The 25195-nt window shown below is 42.3% G+C and overlaps 1 long non-coding RNA gene across 1 annotated transcript; it reads right to left on the minus strand.

Moving 5' to 3' along the window:
• Positions 1 to 1031: 1031 nt before the first annotated feature.
• LOC111874500 lies at positions 1032 to 4151 on the minus strand. Its single transcript, XR_002844572.2, has 3 exons — positions 4071 to 4151; positions 2134 to 2277; positions 1032 to 1123 (listed from the first exon to the last, which is right to left on the minus strand). It is a non-coding gene; the product is annotated as an uncharacterized LOC111874500 (long non-coding RNA).
• Between the last annotated feature and the right edge of the window lie 21044 nt (positions 4152 to 25195).

Consider the following 25195-nt stretch of genomic DNA (forward strand, 5'->3'; position numbering starts at 1 on the left):
ACAGGCCGTGGAAGCCCATAGAGTTGGGAGACGTCGAAGCTCCATCATTTCCTAACAATCGACTCACAGCTGACAGTAAGGTTATCAGCCTTACGCTCCGGCCGCCCTTTACCTCCAGTAATATTCCTCATACTCATTTCTGTTAGAGGCTGAGTCGACCTCAGGGCCATAGTGCGGTTGAAAATATTAGGTCAATTTTAAAATCCAATGACCTCAACGGGAATCGATCCCGCGACCTTCCGGCTTGTAACACAATGCCTCACCCAATTACGCTATCGCGTGCCCCCTTCACTCAGACAAGATTTAAGTGCAAATTGAAATGCAGTTAGCATTCTCTGGTATTCGCGATCCATGCATTCGGGTCTCACTGCAGATTCAGAGTATTGGTAATTATGCTCAGTGTTCCCAGGCAAATGCTGAAATAGTGTCTTACTTTCAGTTCCTTCCACATATTCGCCAGTTCATTCTGTCATTCGGCGCTGTTTAACTTGGTACACCATCGTTGTATTGAAGACTATTCCCTTCCGGGATACGAGTCCCGCTCTCTGCTTGCGTTGGTTACTATTCGATTCTTGAGTTGAAATAATAATTCCTTCGAAACATCGGGAATGCAGAGAGCCATATGCCAGCAGATCGCCTTCATGGCCACCGCCCTGAGACCCTCGGAACTTACGTCGTTATATCGAAGGAAAAATACGAAATTTTCTGCATTCTTTGGTGACTCTGGAGACCGAATCCCGAAGGCTCCAAATCATTGCCTTACATGACGGATTGTGCCTTCTGTCCTTTCGGGTTCAGAATTGATTCTGAAGCTTCGAAACTTTTAGTTGTACCTCCTTGGCTGGGACCTTCCAGACCCAGCGCCACTCACGCAAGGCTTCACGACGCAAAATATTGCAGTTAAGCGTCGGTGTTGAGAGGAAATCTTGAGACCGCTATCCCCTCAAATCACACGTGAGGCCATTGTGATTGAATAAAGGGAGGGAATGAAGGAGGGAAAAATTAAGAAGATAATTTATTTAATTCTGAAGGGAACCAACTCGGTTTATTGATGTCAAATTATACATTTCATTTGTAAAAGATGAATCCATTTTCGTTGGCGCAGGGAAGTCCGCTCCTGCCACTGCAACAAGAGTATAGGGACCATCAGTTTATGGTAAAGATCTGGTTGCGAATTAAACATTTCCTTATGGACTAACAATATCTATATACAGTTTTACAGTAATACTTGACTACATTTCTGTAAAGTCATAAATTGCTCAGATTATAGTTTCCAGAAACAAAAGCGAGGTTCTATTTAACGGTCATTTTTGACCCTTTGGACCACAATGAATGATATTCACATGCATCACTTCGTTTAACATATAAAACTGTCCATTTTTTCCCAGAGTCTGTGCACTTGTCTTGTGCGATAAAGGTAAAGTTATCCCTGTAAAAAGCCGTCGAGGCTGCCATATTTTCCAGAGTGTAGGCTCACAGATGTCAGTAAGGTTGTCAGCCTCACGCACTGGCCGACATTTACCCCCCAGGAACATTCCTGTTACTCATTTCTCTTTGAGACTGAGTCGACTCCAGGACCATAATGAGGATGGAAGGATTAGGTCAATTGAAAAAGGATCCAATGATCTCATCTGGAATTGAATCCTTAACGTACCGGCTTGTAGCATATTGTGCCAACCAACTACGCTACCGCGTATGTTCTTTATATCAATATTATATGTTATTTTTGTGTTTTGTGATTAAAAGTTTTCTGGAAGATATCTGTTTATTACGATTACCGGACGAGATGAACACAGACGGTGAACGCGCCCGCTCTCGGCCCCGCCCACACAGCGTACATTTCCCCGTCGTCGCCGACAGGAAACCAAGAACGTAAAAACAGAATTAACGATCTCCACAATGCAAGCGGTAACTTGTGGGAGTAGCGGCAGGCACGCAGCGCTGCTAGGCAATTGTTAGAAACTACAGATCCAGGTGGAAGGAGAATTTGTATTCATTCTTTCCCTAACCCGACTTTAGAAATAATAATCTCTGCCTAACGAGCAATTTGAATTGTCTTTAAGTGAATGATTATTTCTATGAGGTATATGCTATTGCTGTCAGTCTCGGACTTTGTTCCGTAGATTTATTTACCGCTTAACGGCCGTAGAAGCCGTAGCCAAGACCGGAGTAGGCATACGGACTGGCATATGTGCCGTAGTATCCGTTGCCATAGTATCCGGCGTAGTACGGATACTGGGCCGCGGCCACTGCGATCAGAGCCAGGACGAGGAGAACCTGAAACACATTACGTCACTATGAGCTGGATGTAATAGCAGCACGCGAAACTTCCTCATAATCTCAATGTTTAACCCCATAATTATCTTGGGATATCACTACTATCAACTTCATACAAAGTTTTATCCAATATTCTTGTCTCAAGGTTAAGTCCATATACAGGTTGTTTCACGATTTTAGGGTATAACTGCAGGACGTGATTTCCTAGGTCTTTGTGATCAAAAAAGTTCATATAAACATCACACATTTTGATCACAAAGACCTAGGAAATCACCTCCTGCAATTATGCCCTAAAGTCGTGAAACACCCTGTATAGATGGAATTATTGGGGATCACTAGTGTGGGTTTCATCATAACAGATCAACTACAGATCAGAGCTTTTGCATTCGTCAGATATTGGAGAAAAAATGGGAGTACGTTCAGACAGTACATCAGCTATTCATAGACGTCAAGAAGGCCTGTGATTCAGTTAGGAGGGGAGTATTGTATAATATTCTCATTGAGTTTGGGGTACCTATGGAACTAGTTAGGGTGATTAAAATGTTTTTAATGAAACCGATAGTTAAGTCTACATAGATAAATATTTTTCTGATAGATTTAATATTCAGAATTGTCTAAAAGAGGGAGATGCTATAACGTCATTGCTTTTCAACTTTGCTTTAGAATATGCCATTAGGAAGGTCCAGGAAAACCAGATTGGACTCAAATTAATGGCCATATCAGTTTGGAGATAAAATAGATACCATAAAGAAAAACACAGAAATTCTAACTTTAGTGAAAAGGTTGGTCTAGAAGTAAATACAAATAAAGTCAAGTACGTATTTGTTGATGTCCCGTCAACAGAATAGCTAATAAAGCATTTGAAAATGTCGCACATTTCAGATATTTGGGAATGAAAGAAATAGATAAAAATTTCATTCAGGAGGAAGTTAAGAGGAGACTGAATTTAGGTAATGCTTGCTGCCATTTAGTCCAGAACTTTTGCTTTTCGTCTGCTGTCTATGAACATAAAATTTGGAATATACAAAACTATAATTCTGCCTGTGGTTATGTATGGGTGTGAACTTGAATGAATGAATAAATGAATGAATGGATGGATGGATGTATAAGGGGTGGGCCTTCTTGGCCCTTGCACCGTGACCACAGTGATCTATTGTGCCTCCCCTTCCGATTATCCACTCAATAATCCTGCACTTTGGATGAAGTGCAGGATTTTGTACGTGGGGACGTCGCATGAAACTAAGCATCTGACATTAAGGGAGGAAAATAGACTGAGGGTGTTGAGGAGAATATTTGGACCGAAGAGGGATGAGGGGGTTGGAGAAAACTGCATAATGAGGAGCTTCATAACTTGTACTCTTCTCCAAGTATAATTAGAATGATCAAGTCAAGGAAGATGAGAAGGACGGGGCATGTAGCACGAATGGGGGCGAGGAGAAATTCATATAGGATATTGGTGGGAAAGTCGGAAGGAAGGAGACCGCTAAGAAGGCGAAGACATAGGTGAGTGGATAATATTAAAATGGGTTTTAGAGAAATAGAATAGGGTGGTATGGACTGGATTTATCTGGCTCAAGTAAAGGACCAGTGGAAGACCCTTATGATCACGGTAATGAGCCTTCGGCTTCCACAAAATTTTGAAATTTCTTGAGTAGCTGCACAATTGGTGGGTTCTAAAGGAAGGACAGGCTCCATGGAGTTAGTTATTGCATTTGATGCAGTGTCATAAGAACTAGAGAACGTATTATATTCATTAAGATCCTAGTAAAATGGCGAAGTTGTTTCGTACTTACGATCTGGTACATTGTTGACTGGTGTAGTTAAGCACTGGTGACAGAAGGTCCCAGCCTGGCCTTTATATAGCCCGTCGAACCTCGGAAAAAAGAAACAAATCCTGTGGTCGGATGGTGGCTAAGTTCCGCCTTCTCCTTGTAGGTCGCGTGGCAAGGAACTGTTGATCCTGGTGGCCGCGCCGTCTAGGGACACAAAATCTTGGACCATACCAATAAAGAGATTCCGTGTTCAAACCCCGCTGTCTGTATGGACAACTTTTACCTACATGGGTTTTATAAGTTTTGTGCCGTCCGTAATTTCTGGCACAGACTTGGCAGAATCAGGAAGAAATTCACACAAACAGATGGGATATAATTGTTAACAATCAACGCAACGACAAAAAGGGACAACGATCTTTTTCGATAAGGTCGGAACAATTTTCGATGGCTTTTACCAGGAAACAAAACGCATTTGGCGTGAAACGAAATATGTAGAATTGTGTAATAGAAAAGAATGAAGCGGAATTGCGCGGAAGAAAGCAAGAATTTGAGACTGAGTGCGTTCAGAAGATGAATAGACAAAAGAATTTGTTTTCTGCGTTTAAGAAAGTGGGTGCTAAACACATAATGCTGATTTTCCGAAAGCNCCCCCCCAAAAATTGGTAAAATCTTTATGTAAAAAATGTGAACATGTAAGACTAGAATAAACTATGTAGAAGGAACACATAAAAAATATGGGAAATTATTTAGGGAGGCGCAAGCTCAGTACAGACAGAAAAAACAAAATCTGAAAACTCTTTGCAGTTGTCATACAGCGTTACAAGCGGGTGTTAAATGGGGTTGAGTCCAGCACAACCGCATTTAGCAAGCTCAGCAAGTAACTGTTTACTGGGTACGGGGGACGCCCGAGGTTTCGGAGTTCGATTCCCTGTAGGGTCAAGAATCTTTTGTTCTCCACGTTGTCCAGACTGGCTCTGTGGTCCACCCAGCCTCCTTTCGAATATGCGCCGGGTTTTTTCCCCGGTGGTAAAGCGGCCGAGGCATGAGGCTGACCACTCACCTGCGGTTAGTGCCGAGGTCTAGAATACGTGAATTACTCATACACATCCACTACTTAATTAGTTAAGCACAGGGACAAACATACGGCCGGTCACAGTGGCTGCGTGGTCTAAGGCATGAACTGTCTTCGTTCCCACGAACCCTGGGATCGTAGGTTCGAACATCACTGAAGGCATGGATGTCTGTGTGCGTTTACAATGTGTTTGTGTTAGATAGATAGATAGATAGATAGATAGATAGATAGATAGATAGATAGATAGATAGATAGATAGATAGATAGATAGATAGATAGATAGATAGTTGTATACAAATATCCTCTCGCAGATCCCCCAGAATTATTGTTGCTCCAAGGCACGTCATCAATACATGAAGAAATGGACTTTGTCCGTTGCGGTCTAGTGCTAGTTAATCATGAGGTCAGCTGTACTAAGTTCCTTTGGTTCACTGCGATAAGTTGCGGAATCCTGGACAGGGGGCATGGGTTTGATTACCTCTCTGTTTTCTCCTCAAAGATTCGTCGCAGTTTCAGGGAAAGAAGTTAACCCTTTAAAGCAATTGGTAACTGTATGTACCGCCTGATTTAACAGTGAGAAACTCTGCATTGTGCCCACAGACTGTACGTACGTACGTACGTCCTGCGATTCTAACAAACAAACTCCGTGATTATAGTCCGCAAGCGAACTATACCGACCGAGCGACCACCGCTTGTCGGCGAAGTTAGTGCCATCTTTAGCGGATAGAGTGTGTCGCGTGGTCATCGCAACGAATCCCCACGGCCGTTAATTTCAGTTTTCTGGACCGGAGCCGCTATTTCCTTGAAATAGCTCCTAAATTATCCCCACGAAGCTCAGTAAACCCCGTTCCAGACCCACTACTGCTCAGAAAATCTGGTAGCGCCAGGAATCAAACCCGGACCTCTCGATCTGTAGCCAGGATCTCTGACCACTAGACCACAGAGGCTGTCTGACAATACATATCGATTCATATCGAATATTCCTCTGAACTGATTGAGGAGGTCGGTTTTTGTAGCGGAAATGCAGTATGAAGACCACTTTCTTACCAGATGTGACGCCGTGTAGTCCTGTAGAAGTCCATAGACGTTACTGAGAAACGTCACTGAACTTCTACCGAACTACACGGTGTCACATTCTGGAAGACAATACTCCTCACAGTCATCTGTCTGAGGACCCCAAACCTTTCAAAAAGCCATTTTGTTTTCTTAGAAATTGAAAGTGTATTCCAAATATCGAATTATTTAGACCACATTCAGGCTTCGAACCTGTAACACAATAAACTTTCTCTTGCGAATAGCTCGGTGATATGAAGTAAAAGACGTTTCAGAGATTTTTTCCGTCACTTAAAAGATAAAGACAGTTTTCACAACAAAGTTTCTCAAGAAACAGGTTAAGAAGACCTGTGGTTTCCCATACAATGTGGTACTCACATGAACTGCAAGGCAGGTTTATGTCCATTTTACTTCTCCTATTATTATTTTATTTTATTCCTACTCATCAGTCCATGACGATGGAGACAGAGACGGTCACCGAAACGTCTGATGTTAATAGCGTATCGCTGTTGCTGCCAGTCCGAGAGGACTACTGTACTGTATTTCATCGCCATTAATTATAATTACATTATAGGCATAAATTTATTCATTTATGCTTAATTAAGAGATCTTCAGTATTTCAATTGATACAGCTTCAGATAGCATGATCATTGGTGCGTAATGGATTATAAAGATGTACAGAACACGGTAATTGCCTTGTTTAAGGCATTTTTTTATTAATTTTCTTGTACAAACTGAGGAAACCCACTAAATCTTCAGCCAAGTTATTTTGTGCTCTGGCAGGAACTGGAACCTCGAACCTCCCAGATACAAGCCAGAAGTTTATATCGCTTCAGACAGCCTGTCCGTATACAATTTTAAGACTTTATGCAAAAACTATACCAATTTAGCTTCCTTACGAAGCTCTGGAAAGCAACGATGTAAATGTAATAATTTACAACAAAATTGCATCCCAGTAAATTAAGAAAAGACCTGGAGGGTGTAGAGCCGGGATAGCTCAGTCAGTATAGTGACTGGCTACGGTCTGGACGACCGAGAAGTCGGAGTTCGAGTACCGGCAGGTTAAAGAATCTTCAATTCCTCATATCGTTCAGACCGGCTCTGGGGCCCACCCAACCTCCTATAGAATGGGTACTGCGGGCTCTTTCCCGAGGGTAACACGGCCGGGACGTGAAGCTGACTACATAGCTCCAACTAGTGTCGAGGTCAAGAAAATGTGGACTTATATATCCACTCCCCCATACGTCTTCATGACTTATTGCTTCATTAGTTGGACAACTTCACTTTGTACTTGGAGAGTGTTGTTTTCTGTTATGAGATGTTGGGTATTTTGGTGGATAGGTTCCAGTGTTTCGAAAGCACGCACTACTCCCGCCTTCAGGGTGGAAAATGAGCAATCATCACCGGCAAAGATTCTAATATCACAAATATTAATTACTGTTAAAAAGCTAATAAAACAAATAGATAACAGCAGTGCCTTTTTTCCCAAAGACATTTTTAACATTTGGGCTGTGTTGACATTTTACTCTTGATAAGTTGCCTCTCCCCTTCAACTGCTTGTCTCTGTGCCCATTTGGCCCAATGGCTGAAGAGGGCACTGAGTAGGCCTGTATGTACAGGCCCTATCACAATTGCATGCAATCTGTTATATACTCGGTCTACTGCTAGGACGAGATTGCGTCATTGATAGTTACGTCATCGTGAGCAATGTGCTAGATTGTATATCAAACATATTACCGCTATCCAGACGTCGGTGGGAAATTCAAACGTACCAACACAGGACTTTTTTCCGTAAGGTTGCTTAAGCAAGTCATGATGTCCAGTGCTTCGTAGAGCATACTGACTTTATTATTGACCACACAAATCCTTACCTGACGCAATCTCCTCGGTAGTGAATCCTGTTTCACTGCATGTACTGAACAAAAGTGACGCCACCAAATGTCGCAGTCGACCTTGCAGTGAACCTTCCTCTGGCACAATACACGTATGTTTCTCCCATGGTCACTTCCTGGTCAGTTAAGACTTTCGTAATAAACCGGAATATCGCAACCAGTTAAGTGATTAGTTACTGGCTGACGCGTCTGGGTTTGATTCCTGGAACATTTCTTCCTTTCTCACCACTGTGCCAATATTAGCTCTGGAGACTTCCTTACCTCCAGGCTACCATCAATTATCCACTGAGGACGAAACGGCCGGATCTTTTACTAAGTTTTGTTCACACTCACCATTAAGCGTGCTGACATTGCAAAAGGACATGTCAGTGCCAAATCGCTCCCTTCTCGCTGGTACCCTCTATCCCAGCCGTGTCAAACATGCAGCCCCTCAACTTTTAGAGCTAATTGATAATAAAATAAATATTAAAATTTTAGTAGAAATATTTTTTGTAAAGACAATTTTCCAACAGACCAGAAGACAAGAAGACTCACACAGACATAAATTAGCAGGCTACAGGAAATTCAGTGTTTTGCTATTTCTAACATAATTTATTGTGTAATCTATTTTTTACATATTGAAAAGCTGTTTGATACTTGTCAAAAATGGCATTCTCTTGCTTTTTAAAACTGTCAGATATGTGACTTTAGGTAATTATGTTGAAATTATTCCTAAATAATAAATAGAATTAAATTTCCTTGTATCAAAATCTAATATATATTTCTATTTTGAAGTGCAGCCCTGGACTATTATTTATAGGGCTGAGGTGGCCCTCTGTACAAGTTGAGTTTGACATGCCTGCTCTATTCCAAATGCAATGTTATGGCTCGCAATTTAGTCTAGGCTACTGGCTTGAATGATCGAGGAAAAGGGGTTCGATTCCCGTTATGTACAAATTTCTCTCTTACTCACAGTGTTCGGACAGATTCTGAGACCCTTCCAGCCTCCTATCCAATGGGACCCAAGAAATGTTTCCTCGGAAAGAGCTGTCGAGCTTGAAGCTGGCTTCTTACTTTCTTCTAGTGCCAAGGTTAAAAACGTTGACGCTATATAGCCACTTTTTGTACGTCTCAATTACGTGGAACTTAATTAAGCATAGGAACACTTCAACGTTTCCATTTCGAATTATATCTCCATTACTAATTAGTAGTCTGCCAAAGCCTGTGAATATAATCTGAATAAAGAATCGTGAAATTTACGCTTAAAAGAAACATCTCGTGCTTATCCGTCGGCATGTGACATCTGTGAAGGCACAAATTAATTCTGATTAAATTTAATACTGACAGGTGAGGCTGGGAGGGTGATATCAAATGTCGTCAGGCTAATTTAATTGTCACTGCAGCTGTCTAATGTCTTTATGTTGGCTTCAAGATCATCTATTTTATTATTGTAAAATGCAGCCCTATCTATCTATCTATCTATCTATATATCTATCTATCTATATATCTATCTATCTATCTATCTATCTATCTATCTATCTATCTATCTATCTATCTATCTATCTATCTATCTATCTATTCCTGTTGCTTCCACTTGCAGAATAGGGCAACCGTGAAACGCTTTGTTCCACTTCAGTTTCTTAATTTTAGACAGTCGATAGGGCTCCTTGGATGGGGGAGCAGCCCGACGCAGGGCGGTACCCACAAAAAGAATAAAAGCATACATACATCCATGGCTTGAGTTGGATTCAAACTCAATATATAATATAATTAATATAGAAGACATAATTAATACAAATTAAAAGTATTTCCTGAATACTCTAGGATGAAGATAAAAGATAGTCTTAAATATCTTTGAAAGGCAAGTTTCTAAATTTTAAGAACCCCCCGAACCTCCCTGCCCAGCTGGCTTCTACCCGCCGAAAAAAAACTAGCGGCTCACATGAACGCGGCAATGTTAGGTGAAATAATATTGTCACGTGTTGGGTATGTCACGCGACAAATAACTTCACGCTGTCTTGGATGTAGCGAATTTATTGAACACACGTTCTCACAATTACACAATTTACAATCTTACCACTACTGCCATCTGCAGTATCACAATTACGTCTCCTGCTGGAGTCACTGCCATGCACTCGATACAACCCGACTCGGCGACTGCTTGACTTCAACTGTCTTCGACGGCTGCTACATTTTAACTCTCTCCTTACGCATTCCAGTCTCCCTTACAAACCCTCAGTCGGACGGCGGAAAACTCACCTCGCTTCCCTGCTGCGTAATCGCCCTGTTTACAGGCGTTGCTGGGCAACGCCACCGAGAGTTGTTTATTGCTGCGTAGCAACCAGCACGCTTTGGCTCGGCTCATTTCGGTTCTACTCGGGACGGTACGGAGAAACACCGCTTTCCTTACTGTTGCGTAACCTAGATTCCACTGTTGCGTAACTTGGCAACCGACTGTTTATCAAGGTTCTGTCTTCGTGGTAACTCGTTCCACCTCCCGTTGCCTAGCAACGGTTAGACATGTCACAATATATTCGTCTGTTCGTAAATATTTTTATAACAACTGGCTTATACATATATTTTCTATATTACGAATTGTTTGTGCTTATTTCCACCAAAAGTGGTCAGCGTGAGGCGTATAATTCGAAATAAACTAAAGGAATATTCATAGTATTTACAATAGACGGGTACTGAGGCCGCTGGGGAATGAAAAATTACAAAGAACGCATTTTGAAAATACCCGCACTTCTTTAGAGCATAAATTTAAACACTTATTATATTACGCAAAAAGATGTACTCGACGATTGAGAGCTGAGAGCTCACGAGCATAGTTGCATTGCTGGAACTCGTGCGGTCTGCAGTGTTGCAGGAGGCAGCCAAGGTCTACCTCGGCTATTATTGGCGTTTCCAGAAGTAGCGGCCCATTAGTCTAAACCAAGGCCAGAAATAAAGCCCTGCTGTCGACATTCATGGCTTTCTGTCTCCAATATTTATGACATCAAGAGGTTTCGTATTTTTTTATTCTGACTACAGAAATGCAGGAATAATCACGATTTATTCTAAGGTCAGTTTATCTTCGCAGAAAAATCTGTGATGGATTTTCAAGATATATTTTTGTTGTTCGTCTCTGTGTTCTTGGGCTAAAACACGCATAATTTCTGTAACCTTTGGAAGAAAATTATTGTGGGGTAGGATGTATAATGAAAATTATAAGAGTAATCCAGTACTAAAACGGCTTGACCTTGGAATTTCGCATATATAAGAGTTCAGTACACAGCTTATAACAACTTGAACACAACTAATTTATCTTAACATACGTCACACCATAATCTAGTATAAACAAATGCCTTTACCACGGTTACTATAAAAGGCAATGAAGGTTAAGTACTTACTTTCTCCAGAGTTACAGTGCCTTTCTTAGGGAGGAAAGAATAGGGAAAGAAGCCGAGTTAAACTTCAATATATATTTATTATTATTATTATTATTATTATTATTATTATTATATTTATTTATTTATTTAAACTGCAAATGTGTTTTTACCCTCTGGCAGTGATACTACAATAAGACACAACACACAAATAACACACAAACAAAATAGGACACAAAACTACACAAACAAAAAAGGACACACTACACACAATGAATACAATGCAAATACAATTATAACTACAAGTGATAAAATTAAATAAGTTAATAACATAATTATACATGTATGTATATTAATAAGATAAAAGAATTACTCGGTGTTCTTCCTCATCGAGTAAAATCTTTTGCGTCGCAATTTCTTTTCTACGATACGCTGTTTTGGAAAAACAGATATAGACAGACACACGGACGGACGAAAGCATAGATATTATGTCCATATTATGGAACTCCATAGATATGTTTCTGGAAGGACTTAAGAGCACTGTACTCCATCTGCTACGAGAATTAGGTTGCGCCATCTTAAGTTAGTAACGTAGACATCTACGTCATCAATAGAACTTTAACTGGATCCTTCTTTCAACGTAATACCTACATCCATACGCCGGTGGCGAAGGCAGACACAGCTATACAGGACCTACAGGACGTTTCTTCCGTGAGGTTGCGTACAGCAGCCACGACGTACCCTGGGCCGTGGAAAGATGCACTTTACAAGGAACGAATTTAAGAAATCCTTTCCCAAGCTAAGATGCATGACTGAGTACGTATAAGTGACCCACCCACTACACTGTGGTACTCTGTACCATTCCTCTAGGAGTGGGGTGAGAATGAGTCCCTTTACTGCGACCTCAAATGTGCCCATTGTACCTGATGGCATACGACTCTAGGGCATTGTTGGGTGAATTATACGAGTACAATACTACATAACCACAACTGTGTTATTTCTGGTCAAAGTAATCTCCGCCAACTTGAATAAATTTGTTCAAATGTTAAAAATATTCGGAAACGGTCAGCAGAGACTTCCAAAGGAACAGCGTTCAGTTCGGCAGTCACGTTTCTTAATGTCTTCAGAATCCTGAAACCCTCTTTCCTTTGAGAGCAGTTTTCACCTTAGGAAAGAGTAAAGGTAACCAAGAACCTGGGGCGGTCTTGACAAGTCTGGATGAAGCCTTGGCGTGATGCGAGTCTCCGTTGCTTCTGCTCCTCTGTGAGTCTGTGTGGGACGAACTTTCCGCACATCTTCAGGAAGGATTTGACGTACCGTCTCCGCATTGACGTTTAATTCATCCGCAATCATTGTGGGAGCCCACGGACGTTCTCGCGTCACCGTTTCACGGACATCTGCGACTGTGTCTGCATTTCGAGAAGCTGAAGGACAGTCCTGAAGATCCTCACACCTGTCTTTAAACGTTTAAACAATTCAACTGCACGGTTACGGCTTCAGGCTTCATCACCACAGACAGTCTGCAACGTTTCATAAGTTTCTGTTGGTGTTTTATCCAGTTTAAAACGAAATTCGGTATCAACTCGTTGCTCCATGGTTAAAAAGTGACAGCAGTCAAGAACACGTGAACCTGAATGAGAGGATGGAGCAGGAGAACGGAGACAACTGTTCAGAGAGAGTACTTGTAATTTATACTGATCGCCAGATATTATTATGACGTTCAAATCAAGGAGGATAAGATGACTAGAGCTTGCAGCACCCATTTGAGACAAGACGAATGCATACAAAATTGTGGTAGGAAAGCGCCAAGTAAGGGATACTTGGAAGACCTATCCATAGATTGGATAATTTTTATTCAAATAAATCATAAAAAATATAACTGGAAGATCGGAACTGGATTTGTTTGGCTCAGTAGAGTGAGCAGTGGCACTTTCTGTGAATGCAGTATTAACATGTAGGTTATAAAAATTCTGGAAATTTCTTAGCTAGATGAGCAAGAGTTAACTTCTCAAAGATGATGATTTATTCAATTGTTCAGTTAGGGATATTCTCAAAGATGGTATCCTGCTTGTGTTTGTCAACAGATCATAAGTTGAAACCTCACACAATTTTAATTAAAACAACCTTTTTCTAGCCTACTTCCTTTCCTTTGAAAATAAAAGAAGACTTGCGCGATCACTATGCTGTCTGTGTGGCTGTGTATCCCCACAAATTCATTTTCGGATGGCTGGACCAATCTTCATAAAACTTGGATGTACAGTATGCGCCAAATATGCAGTACTGAAACTTGCGGATCTCGAACGCGCATGTGCGTTTGTCGACGGGTCATAGCTCCAGCCGCACGTGTTCCCAGTAGTGGAAAGGAAGTTGTGCTGTGCAGTTGTTGAAAATGGGTCTATCGACGGAGGAAGAAGTATTCATATTTGGGTATTATTTCCGCTCATACAGAAGTGGACGCCAGACAACTCGCTTCCTTGATTTTGAGTGGCCAGATGTTATCCTCCAGAAACCGCTACACAGTACACGTGTGACGATATGGTGTGCCGTCTCAGCACACAGTATATTAGGCCCCTATTTCATTGAGGATGAGGAAGGTAATGATCTTACCGTCACCCAAGAACGCTACAGGGACATGGTGATCGGACAATTTCTTCAGGATTTCAGAAGGTTCTGTCATGCAAGGGACCTTCACATGAATAGAGAGTGGTAGCAACAGGACGTCTTTTCATTTCAGTACAGTTATTTTGGCGCATACTATATATCATGGTAACTGAGTCCATCTCGACGGTGTGCTTCACAAAACCCTCCCATCAGTCTGTGTTTATTATGAGTTCATTTCTTCATCGTTGCTAAGCAGCGGCTAGGTATCAACTTTACCGCTGCAACGGACACACGCAACAGTAGAAGAATTGTTGGAAGCGTAGCGTTGTTCTTCCTAGAACTTGTTATTACTTCTTGTAACTCACTAAATATGTCGACTGTAAACGGTCGTAATCAGATGACGTATGCAAATAAGACAAATATATTATATAAACTCTTTAAAAAGCGGAGATATGTAAAAATACAGATAAAATAATAAGGAATCAGCTCGGATCTGGATATTAGTTTTACAATGGCATTAGCATAAAATGAAGAATTTGTTTAAATATAAGAATTCACCAGAGTATGAGCTTATATGTCTACTGTTTAGATTGGCAGTTTTATATAACTTTATATAACACTCTTATGGAATCCTTTCATTTTACATATATAATCGTATATAATCGTCTTAGTAGTGTCAGCTTGAATTATAAGTAATTTGCAACTTTGAGCTAAAATTTAACTTCGATTAGCCAAGGAGTGACCTGAATTGCGTGACAGCTCTGCAGGGATGTACATCATTACACCCTCGCCCTTCATGTTTGCGGCTTCATCTAACACTATACCCCTGCATTTTACTGGGCACAGAGTGTAGAATTAGGTGCTTGTGTACAACACAGGAGAAGGGCAGTCCACCCCAGCAGTTCGCAACCGTGAGAAGTGACTAACTGTAGAGAATGCTGTTTCTGGGTTGTTTGAAAGTGCATGTTTTTAATTGGAGGCTATGAAAGAGTGAGATCTGACTTCTGGGTTCATTTCTGCCATTAGGCCGACTGGTTATTCAAGGCGTCATATGAAGCCAGACTACAGTTTGGAATTAGTTGGATGTTTTTCTTTATTTAATATCTCTGAGATTGTTACATGATCGCTTCTTCTCTTGCAAATGCTTCAGGAGACAACGTGCAGTCTAGTCGGAAAGAAAGTGCTGCCCTCTACCAAGCACATGCCAAGACGAGACACAAGGTAAGACGCCAGCTTATGCAACCATCTCAGCAAGTCCATTTACAGGTCAGGTTGTGTCCATATACGATTACTTGGAAACGAAATATTTCAATTAATTTAAACCTTTTGATAAAGACACATGGGTAAATTTAACTAAAAGACTGAATATTTAAAGCCTATATTACTTTCCATTAGTGTGTTCCTATAGCGATTTACATGTTATTGTCTTTATTGTTATGGACATTTGCATGTCAGGGGGAGAAAAAGATGGAAACACTAGGAAATTGAAGAACATAATTTGTGTTGTCTACATTAAAAGAACTTCAGTTGGCGACACTGAATGTTTTTCTTCCGTTTGATTTTATTCTGTTGTGCTTCTGTTGTGAGATATGAACGATGATGAATTGTAAAATATTTGGATGGTCGATCAAGCCTAATTCAGGTGCTATAACAATTTCCCCTCAAAAGACTGAGGAAAGTCAAGGAAAATCTCGGCAAATCAACTGGTGTTCTGGCCAAGATTCCAGTCTAGGACCTCCGAATAAAAATCTAAGACCTTACCACTGAACAACTTCGGCCGCGCCATAGCTCAAGCGGTTAGTCGATGGCTTCCCACCGCGGCGGTCCGGGTTCGATCCCGCGTCTGGTCAAGTGGGATTTTTGGTGGACAAACTGGCGCTGGGGCAGGTTTTCTCCGAGTACTTCGGTTTCCCCTGCCAATCTTCATTCCACCAAATGCTCCACAAATCACCCTCACCTATCATCTGGGGCTGGTACAATAGGCCAGAAGTGGTCGCAGTACAAGGGACTTAGTCCCACCCCACTAGCAATAAAAAAATACCACTAAACCAACCCTTGAGGCGAGGTGTTGCTTGACATGTGACTTTTCTGTCTAATTAATGACAAGTTTTCGACACATGGTTATGAGGGGCATTTTAATTTAGGAGAACAAATACACTTTTCCTTGAAGTTGCTGTCTACCGAGAAGAAGAGCCGTGCAGTTTAGATGATAAATACGAATATTTCAAAGAACCTTTTGCGTTCATCCTCAGTGTAGAATTCTCCTCTATTCCTCCACAACTTTGGCACTCATCACACAAGTAGCACGGCGTAATATCATGGAAGATTTTAATCTGAATATTCACCGCCTTGGAAACCTCAGATCACTTACCTTTACTGAACCTTGGGAACTTGTTAATCCAGTGACGACACACGCAATAGTACGGAGTAAGAACTGTCGCGAGAGCCTTGGCAGGTGGCTTGAGAGTCACAGCCGCCATAGCGCGTCCGATTCTGATGAGGCAAGCAGACGGTAGCTGTCTTCTTGGATGTGACGCTGTGTAGTCTGGCAGATAAATGCCAATGTGTTTGAATAAGCTACTGCCTCATTCTTCAGGGTGTAACAGCAAGCTATCGTAGAAAGAAATGATAATATACAGGGAAAATTAGGACTGCTGATGAAGACCTAAGTGAACCAATCAGATTAAGAAGAACTGTGTAAGAAATGCCCTTAAATCACAGTTAATAGCTGATCACAGAAAAACAGATAATAGATGAAAAATAATTGCACATACTTTCTCATAATAATAATCATCTAGACTAGTTTATGTCGAAAATGTAATACATTGTACTGCATAATGAGGAGCTTCATAATTTGTACTCATCTCCAAGTATAATTAGAATGATCAAGTCAAGAAGGATGAGGTGGGCAGGTCATGTAGCACGAATGGGGGAGACGAGGAATGCGTATAGAATATTGGTGGGAAAGCCTGAAGGAAAGAGACCACTGGGAAGACCAAGGCGTAGGTGGATGGGCAATATTAGACTGGATCTTAGAGAGATACGATGGAATGGTTTGGGTGGGATAGATCTGGCTCAGGATAGGGGCCAGTGGAGGGCTCTTGTGAACACGCTAATGAACCTTGGGGTTCCATAAAATGCTGGGAAATTCTTGAGTAGCTGCAGAATTAGCGGCTCCTCCAGAAGGGCTCAGCTCCATGAGCAAGTAAGTAAGTAAGTAAGTAAGTAAGTACTGTAATACATTGCGGCTCGATAGACCATTTTTGGACGCTGGATTCGCAAGCCGGAACACACGCTTTGCATGAAAATATGGGCCCCCAGTTTGCGTGCCGGTATTTCCCTAAAAATGCCGCCTATGCACTTTCATTTAAAGTTATATTCCCCATAAATTAGACACAGTTAATAGTAATCTTTAGAATAATTTTCGAGAAATTGCCAAATTGTTGTTTCGGCAACACCTGAAGGGATCCTACTTTTGGGGCTGGGATATTTGTATTCGTGGGTAAGCCCTTAAGTACAGAATATGAACAAAATTCTTCCAACGGTTCAGGCGCCAGCAAAGAGCAGATATATCGAAACAGAGAGAGGGGGGGGGGGACAGAAGGTATTCCGAANTTCCGAACATCACACTTTGCACTTCTTTTGGCTTGTTTTGTACTTCATCCCACGTCTGGTATGTAAAAAACCAAAGACCATGACGTTTCGGAGACTGGATCTGTCTCCGTCTTCAGGTGGGTCGGGAAGGTTAAACCTACTCAGTTGGGCCAGTTAGAAAGAGCTCCCGAAGACGGAGATAGATCCAGTCTCCGAAACATCGTGGTTTTTTGTCTTTTACATACCAGACGATGGATGAAGTCCAAAAGAAGCCAAAATAAGTACAGTATACACCATCGTCAGAATCCTTTCAAGTCTATCACACTTTGCATTCATGGGTACTTGAAAAATTGAAATCCCTCAAAAGTTCCTCATTTTTCTACATTAAAAATGTGCTTATACGCGACGTATATGAAAAATTAAAACGTAAATTGGTAACTGCGACGTGGGATAGGAAGAGAAGCCACTCACTTAGGGCCTGGGCACTTACATCAAAGTGTATGGAACACAGCCTCAAACACTAATTGGTGTTTATTTCAACACCGCTTCAGTCTGTGATACATTTTGTTCCTGTTTCCTTCTCATATTTTTTTTTTTTTTATTGTGAGATATAAGAGTTTGGCGTCGGGCTGGAGAGCCCATTCTGCCAATTACAAGCTTAAGTTAGAGTTTGTAACATGCTTACAAATAGGTTCAGAGTTAAGACATATTTACATTAAGTTTACAAGTAGGCTTAATATGAAACAGGTTTATAGCATGCTGATGAGTAGGTCTAAACTGGAATACGTGGCTAAGTGAAGGCGGTTGTTGGTGGAGTAGATACGGTTTGTATCTAATTTATGTAGCAAGGACTAATGTATGTTCATTAAATGGTGATGTCGATGCGGGTTAGGTAGTGAGCAATCGATGCAATAATCCCAGGGTCCATGTCCCTGAGGAGGGGTTCGATCTTGTACGGGGGGTATTCATTGCGCTTAATCAGGTTCCTGAGCATGTCTTCTCGTGCCGCATCAAATCGTTTGCATTGCCATAAGATGTGGTTGGGAGATTCGATATTTTCTCCGCAGTCGCAAATCGCATGGGGAACAATGTTGAGTCTATGGAGGTGGGTTTTCAGGCAGTAGTGCCCGGCTCGAAGTCTGTTGAGCGTGACGATGGGCTTCCGGTGGAGCTTAATCTTGTTGAACCAGGGGTAAGGTACCTCAGCGAAGTAATTATCGAAGTAATATTTTCCTTTGTGTGCTCCCGATGAGTAGCCCCATGCGTAAAAATCCTTTAACATTTTCTGTTTCCAACAGGCTCTAAGGTCGGCCCAGGGTAATAATAGTTGCGAGTCTATGCCTTTGTAAACACTCTCTTTTGCCGCCATGTCGGCCCGTTCGTTGTGGGTGATTCCAATGTGGGCAGGTATCCAGTAGAAGTGAACGATTTTACCCTTTTCTTCAAGCATGAGGAGTTGCTCTTTAATGGTAAGTATTAGATGACTACAGTGTTTCAGTGGGGAGCCAGAGCGTAGGGCTTCCAAGACACTTTTGGAGTCTGAGAAAAGACTGAAGTGTGTGTTCGGACTCTGTTTTATCATTTCTAGCGTCGATATAATAGCCATAGCTTCCGCTGTGAAGACTGAGGCATACTTGGATGTTCTATATAGGTTCGCCGTGGAGTTTGTAGAAGTCACGGAGGCAAAACCTACAAAACGGCAACCTTCCGTTTTGGATCCATCTGTGAAAAAACAACGGTTGGAACCTTCGAGTTCCTTAACCAGCGAGTCGATCATGGCCTTCCCTTGTGGTGATGAGCTGGCAGCTAGGCCCTCGGCAAATGAGACCCGGGCCTGATGAAAGGAAGTCTTGTAGGGGTAACTGTATATCAGGGGTTTATCGGAGTGGGCAATAAGGTGATGCAGAGGTTCAATTTCCTTGTAGCACGTGAGAATTAGGGGCTCTTGTCCAGTGTGTATCCTGGTGGGATGCATCCTAGTGTCTGCAAGTTGTGATATACGGGCCAGTAGCGGATGATTTGAGAGGGTGTAGATTCTGGAGATGTAGTTGTCACAGAGTAGTTTAAATCTCATGTCCAGGGGTGGAATCCGTGCTTCTGCCTGGGTTACATTTGTGGGTGTGGATGCCATATATCCCATAGCTAGCCGAAGGGCTTTACATTGTATACGTTCCATGGAGGTGGTTTCTGTGGCATTTAACGGAGTGAAAAGATGCGAACCATACTCAATTCGAGACCTCACTAGCGCAATATATAGGCGTAGTAGGATAGATGGGTCGGCTCCTATCCATGTTGAACGCAAATAGCTGATAATAGTCAATGGTTTGATACATTTGGATCTGATGTAGAGGAGGTGTTGTTTCCAATTAAGCGATGATTCGAATAATATTCCCAGAAATTTCACCACTGGCACTGATCTGCATGCGGCGTTGCCTATAGTTACTTCCCAGCGGGCAGCTCTTATGGTTCTATTTTTACTGAAGAGGCAATATTGACACTTGTCGGGGGCCAGTTTTAGCCCGCTGTTCTCTAGAAAGACGTTCATTGTACCAATGTCTTGTGTGAGCTTAGTGGAAATGATTTTGGGATCCTTGTCAGAATAGTAGAGGGCGATGTCATCAGCAAACTGGAGTACGGTGCAGGGGCCTTGCATGCTCGCGTTGAGGGGCGTCATGTAGAGGGCAAAGAGAATCGGGCTGAGAACACTACCTTGAGGTAGCCCCCGATACGCCGTTCGTACAACATCCAGGTTGTCGTATCGGAGGTAGAGGAATCTTTCTGAAACTAAATTGTAGATGAAAGCTAAAAAGTGGCGAGGGAGGTTTGTGAGTTTCAGTCTTTCGATGAGGACGTCGGCCAATACGTTGTCAAAAGCACTTTGGATATCAAGAAATACGGCACCCAGGTGTCGATTCAGGTCGAACGCATTGATTATGTCCAGGTAAAGCACAGTGGCATTATCCAGGCATGATTTGTTCTTACGGAAACCGAATTGTAGGGGGGGTAGTAGGTGGTTGTATTCCAACCACCAGTTTAATCTCATGTTGATCATTTTTTCCATGATTTTGAGAAGGCAAGCAGCCAACGAAATGGGTCTGACTTTTCCTTTATCGGGTTTAGGGATGAAGAAGATGGAATACTGTTTCCATTCAGTTGGAAAGGATTCAGTCAAATAGATGTCATTATAGAGTCTTAGAAGCAGGGGTTTGACCGTGTCTGGGAGAGAGCGAATGACTAAGTAGTCAATTCCATCAAGGCCTGGGGATGACTTAGGGTTAGTACTTAGGATGGCTGCTTCTAATTCTTCCTTAGTAAAGGGGTGGTCCATGAATGGGTCTTCATAGTCGTTTTTCAAACATGGCGGTTGTACTGGGGCCCAAGGGGGGCACAGTGATTCTATTGCTGTTTCAATGGTGTGAATCCTCTGCACGTTGTATTCATTCGACTGAGGGGTAGTGTTCCAGGCGCGCTTCAGTCCAGCTAGTTTCCTCCATATGTAAGATTGATTAGTGAAGCGGTTGAGGGAACAACAGAAGTTCCGATAGTAGTCCCGTTTGATTCTGCGTATGTCAGATCTCGTCTTAGCTTCGATTTTCTTGTATTGGAGAAAATTGTCTCTCGATGGGTACTGCTGGAGTCGTAGGAGTGCTCCTTTTCTAAGCCGAATAAGTCGGTTGCAGTCTTCGTTCCAAAATGGTGCTGGGTTAGGGCGTTTGTGAGATTTTTGATTGTTAGCAAGGTTGGAATTCTGTTTGTGGTTTCTCGTGTTGTGGTATTTTCTCCCTGGTGTGGCCTCCATGACCGCGGAGGTTATAGTAGCTGCAAAGGTGGAGTACTTAACCTGGGTGTCGGTATCTGGGTGTAAGATAGTTGCTTCGAGGGCATCTAAGTTGCAGGAGATGTTGGAGATGGCCTGTTGCCAGTTTGTCTTGAGAGTATATATTTTGTGCGGTGCTCGGTGAATGATCCTGGGATTCGCTTTTTTGTGGAGTTCTAGTGTGATAGGGTAATGGTCACTACCCCATGAGTCCTTCCCAACGCACCAGTTGTACGCTGGGTAGGATCGGCTGTCTGTTATTGAGATATCTATAGCCGATTCCGTATTAAATTGTCTTGAGCGGAAGGTTGTATCTCCTTGGTTGATGACACAATTATCAGTACTTTCTATGGCGCGAAAAAGTTTATCTCCCTCAGAGCAAGCGCGAGGGCTGCCCCAGAGGGGGTGGTGGGCATTAAAATCCCCTGCTAATAGAAACCTATCGTGGAATTGGTTTAGGAAGCGCAGCCATTTATCGTTCGAAATGTGTTTATCGGGGGGCCTGTATCCAGTTGCCAATAGTAGCTTTCCCTCTACTAAGTGCAGGGTCAATGCGCATAGTTCAATGCTCCCGTCGCAGTCGTATAGGGCAGGTCGTTTCTCATATTTGAGAAAATTGTTAATGAAGATGGCAGTACCTCCTCCAGCACGATGCGTTCTGTCTTTGCGAATAACGTCGAATCCTTTTATATAGACTTTGTCCGTTTGTGTCAGCCAGGTTTCGTTTAATAGAATGATGTCAAACTGTTGTGCTCTAAATTGAAGTTCATGTAGCTTGTTTTTGAGACTTTGGCAATTCCATTGAAGTATTCGGAGCACGTTGGGGTTCTTGTCCATTTGAGAACTGAATATGTAAGTCGATTGCTTTCCATATTCTATTCCATAGAGCATTCGAGTTCGGGTCTGCTTTTAAGATCGATTCCAGTCTTTGTAGGTGAACAGAATGGATGTTGCTCATTGGCGAGTTGGTCTCAGCGAGGTAAGGAGTCGTGTGCGAAATACGGTCCTTGGCCGGCCGAGCTTGCACGGCTTCACTGTATTTGCGATTTTTCTGTTCAGGGGGCAAAGGGAATTTACTTGGAGTAGGAGAATGTCGCAATGGTGGGAAGTTGCTGAAAGTTATAGATGGTGAGTGGAACAAGGAATTATGTTGCATGTTGGAGAATTGTTTTTGTGCTATTGCAAAGGGTACATTTTCATGAGCCATAATTCTACAGATTTCTTTGGATTCCCTAAATTTGGGACATTGTCTGTTGAGGGTAGGATGGTCACCTTTGCAGTTAATGCACATCGGGGTTGTCGCACATGTTTCGCTTTCTGGGTGCTTGTCGTGGGCACAAGTCAGGCATTTCTCAATTGCTTTGCAAACTTTACTAATATGGCCGAATCTGCCGCATTTAAAGCACTGTCGAACCTGTGGGATGAAGGGTTCCAAGTCCAGTCTCGTTCGCCAAATATAAACGAATTTTGGTAATTGTGTACTTCTTACAACAACACTGACAGTGTGGGTGTCGGCCCATTCAGTGTGTCCATCCTTCTGTATTCGTCGCTTTAACCTGGATACTTCTGATACTTTCAGTCCGGGATTTGATTTGTTAAGTTCTTCCTTAATTTCCGCAACAGAGCAGTCTAGGGGGATGCCTCTAATGATGCCTTTCCTAAAAACTTTCATCCAAGGCAACCAAATCATCAAACCGTGTTGTTTCGGGTAGGGGGAGGTTAAAGCGTAGTTAGCAGTGTCTCGTGTATTGAAAGTGATTTCCCACGTGTTTCTCGTAAGAGGGGTCACTAAATCGTATTTTACGATAGATTTCTCTAGCATTCGACATACTTCGAGTGCCATTAGCGGTCTGGTATTATTTTCACGGTTTCCTCTGAGGTGGAGGACAAAGGGCCCTGCATCCTCTTTGGTGAAGGTGAGGGCTGCGGTTGCGTTATCGAAGCTGTTACCTGTTGTCGTGGCCGGCGGCGCAGCGATGTTGTCTGTAGTGGGCGGTTGTGGGTTTCCAACTGTCCGTTTCTTGTTTAATAGGGCATTGCTTGGTGGGCTCCTACTGCGTCGTCTCAGCTTTGTCTTCACCATCGTAGTTCCATCACAGTCCATCAAGTTTACGTCTTTATCCGGACCACTCATCTAGGATGGGCCCTGGGCCGCAGAGCGGAAAGAAGAGGTTGTGTTTTTGTTATAACTGTGTGTTGGATGTATTCACTCTGATTAACAATTTACGACACAAATATCACAGTAAACCACTGTCCACGTCACTTAAAACGTCGAATCGTAATAACAATTCGCAATGTAGAAGTTTCGTTCGGAGCTAACAATTTCGTTCCGCACAGTTCTCTCTTCTACCGTCGAATCTCCTTCTCATATTAGAAATAAAGTCTACTCGTGTGACATCTGTTGCTACCTGGACGAAATTATATGCAATTGCACGAAGTTCCATTACAGTGAGTTACAATATTATTACATCTGAGCATCCTGTTGCATCGAATGCAAAGGAAATACCCCAAAATTGTAAGAACATACGTATGAAGGGGCACAAACATGGACGGAGTAAAAGGAAAATAATTCGGAACGAAGAGAGAATTCCGTTCACTAACAAATGTATTTCAGTGTGAACAACGATAATGCAGAAGCATAGAAATATATTGACTTAAGGTCCAATGTAGTGCGACGGTTATCAAGAAGTGAACAATTGCCTGAAGATGGCCAAGTAAGGCCGAAACACATAGCAATTGGTGTGATTTTAAAATTATTTTAAATTAAGGAGAGATTGTGAACAATTTTTTTAAGTTGCATTAAAGACAGAGGTAAAAGAGTTCGCGACAGTGAGTTACTGTATATCTGAAATTCTCGGTATGGTGAAAGCGCCCTGCTTTATATTCAGGGTCCCTGGTTCGACACCTGTGCCTTTTGTCTGGTTAGCCTGAATGAGGTTTGTCATGTGAGGGTGCAGGTCCTCCCAGAGGTGAATGTATTTCGGGTTATGACACCGTTTACTTTAGTAGGCGTTTTGTGCCCTTAAGTAATGGCAGCGCATTCATGCAAAATTCCGGCAACAATTTAACAGGATCTACGAACTAAGAACCCAGAATGCAATATTCTTTGAGGTTTGTCTGTCTTAAACTCACTCCCTCCAGGAAAACACCGGGATAGAATCTTACATTTGGCCACGTCCATTCAATTTATCTTTCACTATCCAAGCCGGAAGGACGCTGGTTCGAAACCCGATGAGTTCGTTGGATTTTTTAAATTTACTTAATCCTTCCAGCCGCATTGTGACCCTAGGATAGACTCAGCCTCTAACAGAAATGAGTACCAGGAATCTTCCTGGGGGGTAAAGGTAGACTGGCGCGTAAGGCTGACAATTTAACGTCATCTGTGAGCCGAATCTCTAGAAAATGTGGGAGCCTCGACGTCTCACAGCCCTATGGGCCTCCACGGCTCATTATAGGGAGCACAGTGAACAATGAATGGTAACATTGAAAGAATGTGGACGGACGCAGGTCTGACCTAATCGAGGTACCGTCTTGTAAATTTTCCTTGAGGATCTGAGAAAAACCACGGAAATCTCCATCAGGATAGCTTATGCCCAGCCGAAATTCAAACCGACCACCTCCTGCATAGAAATATGAATTGTTTCTACTACGCCAAACTCCTCGGTAATTAAATTCTCAATGATTCGATAGAGTTTTCTAAATTGCGTAAACAAATATTCGAAACCAAGGCCTTTTTATTATGAATCCGAAGTTCTAAATATCGCGCTGCG

Source organism: Cryptotermes secundus, unplaced genomic scaffold, assembly GCF_002891405.2.
Source record: "Cryptotermes secundus unplaced genomic scaffold, Csec_1.0 scaffold561, whole genome shotgun sequence".
Lineage (NCBI taxonomy): Eukaryota > Metazoa > Arthropoda > Insecta > Blattodea > Kalotermitidae > Cryptotermes > Cryptotermes secundus.